Source organism: Chlorocebus sabaeus, chromosome X, assembly GCF_047675955.1.
Source record: "Chlorocebus sabaeus isolate Y175 chromosome X, mChlSab1.0.hap1, whole genome shotgun sequence".
NCBI classification, from domain to species: Eukaryota; Metazoa; Chordata; class Mammalia; order Primates; family Cercopithecidae; genus Chlorocebus; species Chlorocebus sabaeus.
The window spans coordinates 136,694,358-136,704,323 of NC_132933.1; the positions used below are offsets into that span (position 1 = coordinate 136,694,358).

The 9,966-nt window shown below is 38.8% G+C and overlaps 1 pseudogene; it reads left to right on the forward strand.

The window, feature by feature from the left end:
* Positions 1 to 8,760: 8,760 nt before the first annotated feature.
* Positions 8,761 to 9,500, forward strand: LOC103232890 (large ribosomal subunit protein eL6 pseudogene; annotated as a pseudogene).
* Positions 9,501 to 9,966: the final 466 nt, after the last annotated feature.

A 9,966-nucleotide genomic window follows, 5' to 3' on the forward strand; every position in this document is an offset into this window, starting at 1 on the left:
CAGATAAATATACCACAGTTTCTTTATCCATTCATTGATTGATGGGCATTTGGGTTGATTCCAGGATTTTGCAATTGCACATTGTTCATTAGCAGTTAAGTTTTGGGAGTCAAAAGTTGTTCGTGGATCTTTAGCTGCATCAGGGTTGAGATCCCTAACTCCCATGTTGTTCAAGGGCCAATTGTATCAGAGTGTTTTGAGATAACAAGTGCCAAAATGGAGAGGCAGAAGCCAGGAGCTCATTCCTGAAGAAGGTATGTTGGAAACAAAAAATTATACTACTTCCTTAGAATCAAGGTGCTCCAGAGAACAATTGGGGATTTATCTGAAGTTCAGTGAGTTTCTCATTCTCTCCAAATGGAAAAAAAGAAAGACATTGATTGTGCAACTATTACAGACCAGGTGTTTTATCTACATTATCTCACTTGAACTCTTTTAACAATCTTGCAAACAATGTATTTTTGTTATATTTTTAGATGACAGGAATTCAGGCTAAAACAGTGGAAGTCAGTTGACCTTGGTGTTACAGCATGAATGACAGAGTTTGAGAACTCTGCTGGACCCCAAAACTTATGCTCGTCACTCAACATGCTTTAGTCTCACACAGGGAGAAAGAGACATATAGGATGTCATGTCAGGAAATACAGAAATGAAGAGTTTAAAAGTGGCGTGCTGCTGGAGGGTTCAATGTCATTCAAAGATTGGGGGAGAGTCATTACTTTCATATTAAAATAATCATAGACTACTATATGCACATCACATTGGCTAAAAATTTTAAAAGACAGAACATAACAAATGTTGCCAAGGATTTAGTGCAACTGGAACTCTCATACGCTGCTGGTGGGAATGCAAATTGACAAAACCACTTTGGAAAACGGTTTGGCAGTATTAAAAAACCTGATTATTTGCCTGTCTTATGAAATTTCAATCCTTGATATATTTCCAACAGAAATTGGCTCAGCAAAAGGCACAGAAGAATGTTCATAGTTGCAATATTAGTAAGAAGCACAAACTGAATGAAATTCAAATGTTCATTAACAGAGGAAAGAATAAATTGGTACATGTTTATCCAACAGGATACTATTATTACTGTTACATACTACAACACGGATGAAACTCACAGACATGATGTAGAATGACAGAAGCCAGATACAAAAGTTTGTTAAGTATGATTCCATTTGGTTCAAAAATAGGCAAAACAAATCCATGCTCTTAGAAGTCAAGATAATGATTACCCTTGGGGTGGAGATGGAGTAGTAGACAGTGGCTGGAAGAGGACACAACGGGGCTTTTGGGCCTGCTGGTAATGTTCTGGGAGCTGATCCTGTGGTTTCTTCCAGTTTGTGACTGTTTATTGTGTTGTAGACTTAAGATTTGGGCAGTTTCCGGTATGGGTGTTATTGAGCAGCATGCAAAATTTTGATGAAATTTTGGGATAGAACAAAGTAGATCAAAGAATTTTGTATTTGTGATGGATTGTTTTGTTTTCAGAAACCATTTCATACCAGCTCTCACCTGATGCTGGGACCAGGGTTTGGCCTCAGAAATCAGAGAGGATTTGGTCCCTTCTCTGCCTTCTTTGTGCATTGATATCAGTCCCATCAATGACCCTTATCAAGTTGAGAACAATGAGACCCCAGATGTCCTTAATGACCCAGAATTTGGCTCTCCAGAAGGTACCTGAACTTAGTCTTCCCAGAGAAACTGAGGGTCCACAATAAAATAGCAGTGTCCTGTGGAGTGTTGGATATTAACATTCAATAGCAAGTTTACACATTGTGGAAACCAATTATGTTAAAGAAAAGACACAGAGAAACCCAAGAGCAATTCTATGACACAAATACATAATTCTGTTGCTGATGAGAAGTTTAAACCTTCCAGGAGCTGACTTGAATGGCCTTGCTCACTAGTACTTCTGTTTTTCACTGCGTCTATTTAAATGCTACTTTTTATGACATTTCTCTGGAACTAAAAGGAACTTTGTAATTACTTATGTGTGGACCACTACTTCAGTATAAGGTGGAAACCTACATCTTATAATTGCTCTCACATGGACTTTTCTGCTTTGTTCCTCCTCACTGGAGCAGATGCTAAGAGCATGGCAGATGTAGAAAAGTGTTGATCTTGATCTGAATAGGCCTTGGTTGAACTTGTGCCAGAAATCATGACTTCAAAAGATATTTTGGAATAAACAGAGTCAAATGAAACAAATTTGTTCTTTACTAAAGCAGAGCCAACATGTGAGTAGATGGCACAGTCATTTAGCGGCCAAGAAAGGTCTCTGATCTAGTGTCTGAGGGTAGGGAGCCTAGAGATCAGCCCTCTGTTAAGAATATCCAGAAATGGAGCAAGAAGACTGATTAAGATTCAAGTGGGTGGCACCACATACCCTTCAGTCTGGTTTTTTTTTTTTTTTTTTAATTTTTAAATTTTGTGGGTATGTAGTAAGTGTATATATTTATGGGGCACATGAGATGTTTTGATACAAGCATACAATATGACATAATCACATCATGAAGAATGGAGTATCCATCTTTCTCAAGTATTTATCCTTTGTACTACAAACAACCCAGTTACACTCTTTTAGTTATTTTTAATGTACAATTAAGTTACTACTGACTATAGCCACCCTGTTGTGCTATCAAATATTAGGTCTTATTCATTCTTTCTATTTTTTTTGTACTCATTAACTGACCCCACCTCCTGCCACCAGTCCCCCATTACCCTGCCCAGCTTCTGGTAGCCAGCCTTCTACTCTCTATCTCCATGGGTTCAATTGTTTTGATTTTTAGATCTCACAAACAAGTGATAATATGTGATGTTTGTCTTTCTGTGCCTGACTTATTTCACTTAACATGATGATGTCCAGTTCCATCCATGTTGTTGCAATTAACAGTATCTCATTCTTTTTTTATGGCTGAATAGTACTCCATTGTGTATATGTACCACATTTTCTTTATGTGTTCATTTGCTGATGGACACAAGGTTGCTTCCAAATCTTAGCTATTGTGAACAGTGCTGCCACAAACATGGGCCCCTCAGGTTAGTTTTGATAGAATGGCTACATGGTTACAAAAATGACTTATGTGGTATGATCTAGAATTTCACCTAGAAAGATAAAAACTAACAGTCTGTAAAATTTCAGTAAGATTGTTTAAATTTAGGAAAGTTTTAGAAATCTAAAGACTCAATGGTTACTTTGGTCATGTGTTACAGGTTTGTAGCAGAAAGAGTCTGTTTCTTGTCTACTTTCCCCTCTAGACCACAAGATCCCTGATGTCAGGGAATTTATCTTATTCATTGTTTGGTCTCCTGGACTTTGAACATTACCTGATACATAATAGATTCATCGTAAGTATTTGCTGAATAAGTAAGTGAATGAATTAATGAGTAAATGGATGAATAAAAATGATAAAATTATTCTCCATGAGAAATTTTCATTATCTTGATTTATATTGTGTGACTAGCTATCAAAGTCTTTAAAAACTGAATGCAAATCTTAGATTTCCATAACTCTTTATAGTGAACAAGTGAGAAAGATGTGCACTTTCCTCATATACATATGCACGCATGTTTGCCCACACTGACAAAGAACATGGGTAACTCATTCTATTGGAGGGAAAAAAATCAATCAAGAGTGTTTGTTTTCACTGTGAACATCACCAGGAACAAGATTGTTGCTGTGCATTTACTGATGAAATGTTTAAGGGGCAGCTGTAGATAATTCGTGTCTGTGCTTCCAGATCACAAAAATTGGCGTTCACTTTAGAGATAGCAACTGTTTGTTTCTATTTGTTTTAATCTCACACCCAAGCTTTACTTGCTCCAGTGTCATTTTAATATTGTTTCCTTGCCAAGGTCAGCAGTGAAAAACACCTGGTATTGGGATCAAAGGTTAATCACAGGCACAGCTTCCATCTAAATAGAGGTGAACATGGATACTACTGAATCTGCAGGAATCCGCTGTTGAGCAAAAAGCACTGGTCTAGGCATTGGGTGTGTATTATTTGTCTTTTGCTGCCTAACAAATTATCCCAAAATCTTAGCAGCTTTATACAGAAATATTAATTATCTCACAGTCTGTGAATCAGGAATATGGGCAAGGCTTAGTTGAGTCTTCTGACTAAGGGTTTCTCAGTGGGTCACAAACAAGGTACTGACGGGGGCTGTAGTCATCTCAAGGTTTGATGGCTTATAATTTCACTCACATGGTTGTTGACAGGATTCAGTTCTTCATGGGCTGTTGGACTGAGGGCTTCAGTTTCTCTCTGGCTGTTGACCAGAGGCAGCCCTCAGTTTCTTGCCACATGAGCTTTTCCATAGGGCAGCTCACAACATGGCAACTGGCTTCATCAAAGTGAGCAAGCAAGAAGAACCAAAGAGAGAGTGCAAGCAAGATGGAAGTCACAGTCTTTGGCAACCTAATCACTGAAGTGACATCGTATCACTTTTGCCATGTTCTACTCATTAGGAGCAAGTCACTAGGTCCAGCCCACACAGGAGAGGGGATTACATGAAGGCGTGAATAGTAGGAAGGAGAGATCACTAGGAGCCATTTTAGAAACAACCACCAAAGAAGACTTATATTTCAGTCAAGTGACAGTAATTACCAGCACGATACTGGTTATATTATTTCACTGTTTTGCCCTCAGTTCTCCCATTTGCAAAATGGGGAGTTGGACTGAATTGCCATTGGTGTTTACAAGATGTTAATAAGTTTATCCTATCTCTGGGATTGAATTGTTGGACATAAATGCCATAGGGTATTAAACATTTTTCATTATGTTAGCTAAGCATTTTGGCCTCAAAGAATAAGGTCTTTCTCAAGTTACCACAAGGAAAGTGCTCATCTATAGTTAGGATCCAGGTGGTTTGAACTGGATGAACAGGTGATTTGAAATGGCAGGTAAAAGGTGATTCTAGGAATTCACTTCTTTCATTATATCTGAGGAGGCCTTTCTCATGGCATTTTTGCATTGCTCTGGAAATCTACTCCATTCTCCTCTGCCTTCTGTCTGACTTCTCCTTAACACATGTCTTTTACTTACTCAGTTTCTACTTACTTGCTATTTTAATTTGCCGTGGTCCATCATGACCTGAATCCCACAATCTGACATTTCCTATATGCATCTTTTCAATAACTATGTATTCCATATCTCCCAGGGTAAATTACTTAGAAAGACAATCTTAATGTTCTATGTCATCTTTTCATGTCAGGCTTTTTGGGAGATATGGAAGGTCAATACAGGCTCACTGTAGGTTATTGTACACCCATCCTCTAGTGTTTTGAATATCTTACACATGAAGGAACAAATTCCAGGACCACTTCTGATGAGCTCAAAATTCTTCCAATTCCATTTATAGCCTTTTTCTTCTTTATTATTGATAAAAATAAATAGTGTACAACAAGATAAAAATCTAGGGTTGAGTATAAGTCTATGATCTGTGTTCTAGACTCTATAATAAAGACAGGAATCTAAACAACAAGAAAAATTAACTCAAATGTCTTGAGTGATTTGTTCTATTGATGAATTTAGAAACTGTGACTTTTTGACCTCTCCTCACCTTTACCTTACTCTGAAGTATGGTGGGCAGAGAATTATCTGAATTACATCCAGGGAGAAGGTTTCAATTGATTTCAAACGTTCTGGATGATTTCAGCTAAGTTAAAACTTTTGCTAAGTCCCTGTTGACTTCCCAGTTTAGAGGAGAGGTCACAGTAGAAAATCCAGGTCATTGAGGACATATTAATTTGTTCCGAAGTGAGAATGGAGAGTGCCTTTAGATACACATACACACACACACACATACACACACACACACACACACAGGTCTTCTCTCCAATTAGGAATCAATCTGGCTTTATATTTCCCTACTTTTGTTGAAAACAGAATTTCTAGCTTACAATGTAATTTCATTGATGTGCTACCCTTGTAATTAAATGAAGATTCAATGATTCTTTTGTTATCCTTGCTTGTTGATATTTATTTTCTTTTTAACATCTCCTGAGGATTCATTTCTTCCAGAAAATCTTTTGCAACTTGATTCCTTAGTTGGGCTGTAATCAATTACATGCTTTGGGAGCCCAAAGAGGGTTGAGTATTTTTAAATCCAGTCTCTTTATTTTACAGTTGAGAAAACTGAGGCCAAACTAAGTGGCTTGCCCAACATCATGTAGCTAGTTAGTGGCAGAGCCATGACTGGAGTCCATGTTTTCATACAAGATTTAAAGACCTTTACACCTTAATTAGTCAACTAACAAAGTATTATTGAATATCCCCTCTCTTCTCAATTGTAAGTTAGAACCTGTTATGGAGCTAAGATATATCAAGAGAAATTAGAAATAATCATTTCTCACCAAAAGTTCTACTTGTAGTCCTCATATATGTGAGGTTTACATTTCACAGCAAGATCTCCCACTGTGGTAGTCATGGGTATCTATTGATCAAATGTCCAAAGTTCTACTACCATTCTTCAACCACGTTCAAATATATCCTCTTACTACTGTTGGGGCACAAAGAATAATACCCCAAAAGTATGGTGGTTTGGCATTACTAGGAGAACCCGCTCCTGATGGTTATGTGGGTTCTTTTCTATTTCCTAGGTGTCTTGGCTGGTTTGAGAAATAAAGGGAAAGAGGACAAGAGAGAGAAATTTAAAGCTGCTTGTCCAGGGAGACATCACATGTCGGCAGGATCCGTGATGTTCCCCGAGCCATAAAACCAACAAGTTTTTGTTAGCGATTTTCAAAAGGGGAGGGAGTTCATGAATAGGGTGTGGGTCACAGAGATCACATACTTCACAGGGTAGTAAAATATCACAAAGCAAGTGGAGGCTGGGCGAGATCACAGGACCACCAGATGGGGCGAAATTAAAATTGCTAATGAAGTTTCAGGCACGCATTGTCACTGATTACATCTTATGAGGAAACAGGGTTTGAGAGTAGACAACCTATCTGACCAAAATTTATTAGGTGGGAATTTTCCTTGTCCTAATAAGCCTGGGAGCACTACAGGAGACTGGGGCTTATTTCATCCTTTCAGCTTCGACCATAAAAGACGGCACGCTTCTAAGGGGGCCATTTATAGGCCTACCTCAGGGCGCATTCTCTTTCTCAGGGATGTTCCTTGCTGAGAAAAAGAATTCAGCGATATTTCTCCTATTTGCTTGTGAAAGAGGAGAAATATGGCTCTGTTCTGTCCGGCTCACCGGCGGCCAGAAGTCTTATCTCTGGTGTTCCCTGAACATTTCTGTTATCCTGTTCTTTTTTCAAGATGCCCAGATTTCATATTGTTCAAACACACATGTTCTACAAACAATTTGTGCAGTTGACACAATCATCACAGGGTCCTGAGGCGACATTCATCCTCCTCAGCTTATGAAGAAGATGACAGAATTAAGAGATTAAAGTAAAGGCAGGCATAGGAAATCACAAGGGTATTGATTGGGAAAGTGATAAGCATCCATGAAATCTTCACAATTTATGTTCAGAGATTGCAGTAAATAAGCGTAAGAAATTATAAAAGTATTAATTTGGGGAACTAATAAATGTCCATGAAATCTTCACAATTTGTGTTCTTCTGCCGTGGCTTCAGCCGGTCCCTCCGTTTGAGGTCCCTGACTTCCCACAACAGACATGCTGAGCACTTAGAATTAAAAGAAATTGGAAGGCTCTCCTCCCTCTCCCAAGTGCAGGGAGCAACTCTGGTATTTCCTTATCTGACTAAGGATATTTATTTTTTAAAAGAAATGCAATTGTCTTAGTAACCCTTCCTTGGGAATCTTGTCAAATAACCAGGAATGATTAATCATTGGAGAAGAGAAGAGACTAAAAGTCATCACCACACCTGGATAGACTTTTCATCTGTGCTTCTGAGGGCAGTTTTGAGAAATTACCCGGGAGACTTTATCTACATAAGAAGACAGTCTTTGTTCACAGTACAGTTCCACCCATCACCTTCCCATAGCTTCCCATTTAGTTTCCTAAGAAAATAATTTAAAAGGTAATGTCTGTATCCCAGGCCCATTTATTTTCCCTAAAAATCATGAACTACCTTTCTAAAATTGCCTACAGCACCCCACTTCACTCTCCCCTATGAAGAGAATAATTAAGCCTCAACCATCTGGCCCTTTTTGCCTCATATTTACTGGACTCCTGTGTCCACGTGTATGTTAATAAATTTGTATTGTTAACAGAGAAAACAAACTCTGCAAAATATTTTAAACAGGTTTATTCTGAGCCAATATGAGTGATCATGGCCCAGGGAACACAGTCTCAAGAGGTCCTGAGAAAGTGCACCTACAGCAGTCATGTTACAGTTTAGTTTTGTACATTTTAGGGAGGCAGAAGTTACAGGAAAATATATAAATCAATACATGGAAGGTATATATCAATGTGGCCCCAAAAGGCAGGACATCTCTAAGTGCGGGCTTATAAGTCATAGGTAGGTTTTAAGTATTCTTTAGTTGACAGCTGGCTGGGAGTTAAGCTATTGTCTAAAGACTTGAAGTCAGTAGAAAGGAATGCTTGAGTTAAGATGAGGGAGTTTGGGGGGCAAGACCCTTTTTATGTAAATGAAGCCTCATAGGTAACAGCCCTTAGAGAGAATAGATGGTAAATGTTTCTTTCCAGTCCTTAAAGGCGTCAGACTCTCAGTTCATCTCTCCTAGATCCAGGAAAGACCTGGTTGTATTAATGGAGATTCTCTACAGAAGCAAATTTCTCCCATAAAAGACAGATTTGCAGGGTCATTTCAAAATATGTCAAAAAATATATTTTGGCTATTTCTCATCTTGCAAGATGGAGGTGAAAAAGTTGAGAAGCCAGATACTAAAGACAAGAAACCCAAAGCCAAGAAGGCTGATGCTGGTGGCAAGGTGAAAAGGGTAGTTACCTCAAGGCTAAAATGCCAAGAAGGGGAAGTGCCATTGCAGTTGCAATCCTGTCCTTGACAGAAGAATTGGCAGATATTTCAGATCTGCTATGTATTCCAGAAAGGCCACGTACAAGCGGAAGTACTCAGCTGCTAAATCCAAGGTTGAAAAGAAAAAGAAGGTTCTTGCAACTGTTACAAAAATCAGTTGGTAGTGACAAGAATGGTGGTACCTGGGTGCTTAAACTTCTCAAAATGACTAGATATTATCCTACTGAAGATGTGCCTCAAAAGCTGTTGAGCCATGGCTTCAGTCAGCATGGGAGAAAACTACAAGCCAGCATTACCCCCTGGACTGTTCTAATCATCTTCACTGGATGCCATAGAGGCAAGACAGTGGTTTTCCTGAAGCAGCTGGGTAGTGGTTTGTTACTTGTGACTAGACCTCTGGTCCTCAATCGAGTTCCTCTACGAAGAACACACCAGAAATTTGTCATTGCCACCTCAACCAAAATTCATATCAGCAATGTAAAAATTCCTAAACATCTTACTGACATTTATAGCTGTGGAGGCCCAGACACCAGGAAAGTGAGATCTTTGACACAGAAAAAGAGAAATGTGAGATAACAGAGCAGCGCAAGATCAATCAGAAAGCTGGGGACTCACAAAGTTTACCAAAAATCAAAGCTGTTCCTCAGCTCCAGGGCTACCTGTGATCTGTATTTGCCCTGATTGTTGTGGGAAGTCAGGGACCCCGAATGGAGGGACCACCTGAAGCCATGGCAGAAGAACATAAATTGTGACGATTTCATGGACATTTATTAGTTCCCCAAATTAATACTTTTATAATTTCTTATGCCTGTCTTTACTGCAATCTCTGAACATAAATTGTGAAGATTTCATGGACACTTATCACTTACCCAATCAATACCCTTGTGATTTCCTATGCCTGTCTACTTTAATCTCTTAATCCTGTCATCTTCGTAAGCTGAGGAGGATATATGTCACCTCAGGACCCTGTGATGATTGCATTAACTGCACAAATTGTTTGTAGAGCATGTGTGCTTGAACAATATGAAATCTGGGCATCTTG